General features: G+C 41.5%; 1 long non-coding RNA gene across 1 annotated transcript; it reads right to left on the bottom strand.

Annotated features, from left to right (window-relative positions):
• Positions 1-399: 399 nt before the first annotated feature.
• On the bottom strand, positions 400-2,700 carry LOC119968679. Its single transcript, XR_005461178.1, has 2 exons — positions 2,608-2,700; positions 400-676 (listed from the first exon to the last, which is right to left on the bottom strand). It is a non-coding gene; the product is annotated as an uncharacterized LOC119968679 (long non-coding RNA).
• Between the last annotated feature and the right edge of the window lie 1,002 nt (positions 2,701-3,702).

Raw genomic sequence — 3,702 nt, 5'->3', positions numbered from 1 at the left:
TCAAAATGTCTACACAGTGATGTTAAAGTATCATCAATCTGTTTGGTTCCGCTAATGTACAATCCTCAAAAAAAAATGTTAAATTTATGCCTCTGGTATAATCTCCATGCTCAAACTCTGTAATTACGTTAAGGAATGATTTAGACTGCTCTCTCAATCAATCTGTGCAATATGGAACGGTATAATCTGTACAAGATCTTCGCGATCAATCTGTGTAATTATGGTATATTGTAATCCTCTCAATCTGTGCAATTTGTCCTTTTCTGTCTGAGTACAAGTTTAATTCAAAGAAAAAGAAAAAACGAAAGCCTCTCTGAATACGTATTTATAATAATTGAACAGCGAGTTTTACATTAAATTGAACGTCACATTTATTTGAAAAGTAACATTTGCCAAAGCTTGAGGGTTAATTATTGCATTTTATTTTTTCATAAACAACATCAGTTTTTCTTCATAATAATGAGCTATCCAAATATTCTATCATGATAATAGTGCCAGCATGATTTCAGTCACAATGCATTTTTGGAAACATTTGAATGACTGACACTTGACGAAGTATCACTTGCTGAGCCCTCTTACTCCAAACTGACAGAAACACGAGCTCCAGCACATTTCACACGTTTCCCTTTTTCTTCTTCTCTTCAGTCTTCACTTGAGGCGAACGAATCAGTGCCATCTGTTGAGATGTCACAATAACGCCACTTAATTTGTCGCATGATTAAAGACTTGTTTTCACTTTGCAACAATCAGAAGGTTAACACTCGGTGTGTGTGTGTGTGTGTGTGTGTTTTTTTTTAAACTTGTTCATTTTGCTGAACAAAGTGACACAAATGTGGAGAAAATGTGACAAACAGAGTAACAGGGATCTTTGGAATGATGTATTTTTTTATATAAATGGAGCACAAAGCAAGCCACAGGACGATTTCGACATGATTGACAAGCTGAGATTTTTCTTCCTATGATTTCTCAGGTTTAATTAATGGAACAGAGATGAGTTAACACTGAACATGCTGCACCTTCCTGGCTGCAGTATCTACCTCTGTGGAGCTGGCTTGAAAAGGTGATTTCACTTCTGGTCATTTTTAACCTCAAGGGCTTTTTCATTTGGTGCTTCTGGACATTGCAGGTTGTCCATTTTCTCCGAAACGGAAATGTGTTTATTCCCCTCATTCCGAGACTAATTTTTTTCATCGCTTTATACAAGGAGGCCTGAAACTCAGGGTTAACGACTGGTTAAACTCGCACATGCAGATTTTGAGGAGGAAGTATTATTACCAGTTCCCCTCAACCCACAGGCTGGAGGCTCTCAGCAAGGGAATATTTCATTATACATTGAGATGAGATGGCATTTGGGCCAGTCAGCGGCCTGAGAGCCATCGTCAGGGTATAGTAGAAGAGTGCCAACATCATTGTTCTGGCAATCCAGAGACCTGATCCGATAATCCAGAGGATGTGAGTTCAAATCACCCCAGGCAGTTTGAGAATTTGAATGCAGTTTGATAAAGATCTGAAAATGAAAGCTCATAAAAATTAAAATCACCCTGAAGCTCTAGGAGTGTTCTAAACTGGTTCACTGCATCCTTTGGGTGGGGAGGGGGGGGGGGGGGGGGGGGGGGGGGTGAACTGCCATTCTTACTTACTCCGGCCTACATGTGTCTTCAATGTCATACGAACAGGTTTGACACTTAATTACCCTCTGAAGTGGCCCAGCAAGCCAGGCAGTTGTATCAAACAAACTCTCCGGTGAACTAGGGACGGGCGAAAGGATATCAGCCTTCCCAGCAGTGCCCACGTCTTCGGAATGAATTATTAAAAATATTCTGCAGCCAACAAAGTATTTGCTCAGGAGGTATTCACCCGGGAAGACCTGTGAGAAATCTGACTGTCATATAGAATGAAGAATGAGCAACAGCAGCAATAAGCCACATAAATGTAAGAGTTGATATTGCTTATTCAAAGTCTGCCTGTGCATGTGCACAAGTTATGCACGCGAGGTTGCAGGCCAGTGTGCACGCGTCCCTCTGTGTCCATCTGTACCCTTTTTTTGTTATTTCCTGCATTGGCCGTTCTTGTACAGTGCAAACAAAAATCCAAAGAGGTTAAATTGATTCATATCACAAATCACAGCAGTCTGCAGCTTTAAAATTAAAAATCAGTTTAAGCTCCATTTCAAATAAATAGAGCAATACATCTTCGGTTAAGTAAACAGCATTTCACATCATCACCTTTTAACACTGTCCCCTGCCCTCACCAATTCATTTAACGTTTCTTTCACAACCTATCAAACAAATTACTTGCTTCAGTCTTTAATAGGTTGTGATTAGATTTTTGAACCGGTCGCAGTATGCAAAAGGTTATGAAGTCCTATAGTGGTACAGTGTATAGATAGTTGCTAATTCATATTGATATCAAGCGTATATTTCATTTATACTTTCGGGAGAATGATCCTGCTCCCTCCTCATGAATAGAAATCCCTCATGTTGCATTTTACCCCAAAGAGATTTTTCTATAACAAATCCATTTACAATTTAACACTAAAACTAATTCTCAGGATTTGCCTCCAGCAAATCTATTTCTCTACTGAGACAAACTCCAGCCAAAACTTACTTTTATAGCGTGCTTCTCACATAAAACAGCATCTCAGAGAGCTTTACACCGGGGGAAGTGGCTACCAAGTCAGAAGTGAAGGAAGCTCGGTGGGGAAGATCAAAAGAACAGTCAGAAGAGAATGTTTTTTTTTCTTTTAAAGGAGGTTTTTAAAGACAGGAAGCTTACAGCTGCAAGGCAGAATGATTTTGGAGGAAAGTTCCAGAAGGCATAATGGTGGAAAATTGAATTCTGCTGCTTGGTGGGAAGCGAAAGCAAGCAGAATTCCAGAGGCGGAGGGAACGTAAGGCACAGAGTCAGGACACATGACCTCGGAGGAGTTTGAAAATGAAGATGAGGATCATCACGTATAGGGAACAAATGGAGCAGGGATAGGATTTATGAGTGCATACTTAGGGGAGATGATGCAGGTTGACTTATTGTGGATAAAAGTAAATGCACGATAGGTGGAAAAATAGCATTGCTAAAGTCAAATCTGAAGGCGATGAAGGCAAGAATGAGCATTTCTGCACTGAGAGCCAAGTGGAAGTGCAAATCGGCATTGTTTCAACGTGGGCAGTGCCAACCCTGACAACAGGTTGGAAACAAGACTGAAAGTTCAGCTCTGGGTCAGGCAAAACGCTGAAGTTGTGTTCCGCATGGATTTAACCTGAGCAAACAGCCGGGTGAGGTGTCGGAGTTGAAGCGAGAGGCATATCGGTGTTGGAGAGAAAACGGGAGCTGTTCAATCGTACCAGTGTTAAGCCGTGGCAAGTCTTGACTCATCCAGGACAGGTAGTTAGAGAGCAGAGCTGCAGCCCTGGCGTCAATGGAAAGGGCGAGCATCCGAGCGTTTCAGTGTTACCATTCATGTAAGGTTCTGAGAAATAGCATAGTTAGAGGTGAAGAGGGTAGGGCTGCGAATACTTTGGCAGTACCTCCTGTACATTGTCGGTTAAGTGGTAAAGCTCTTGCAAACAGTGAAGGAAAGTGGCTGTAAGTATAAACCATGCTCCTAACAGTGCCTTCTTTATTGAAGGCCACAACCTCTCTCTTTACTTTGGCTGCCCTGGGAAGGTCAGAAATGGAAGGGTAGTGGTGGCTGGATACCACGGC

The sequence above is a fragment of the Scyliorhinus canicula genome, chromosome 7 (assembly GCF_902713615.1).
Source record: "Scyliorhinus canicula chromosome 7, sScyCan1.1, whole genome shotgun sequence".
Lineage (NCBI taxonomy): Eukaryota > Metazoa > Chordata > Chondrichthyes > Carcharhiniformes > Scyliorhinidae > Scyliorhinus > Scyliorhinus canicula.
Note: the sequence above shows the minus strand (reverse complement) of the source record. Positions and strands in the feature narration are given on the sequence as shown.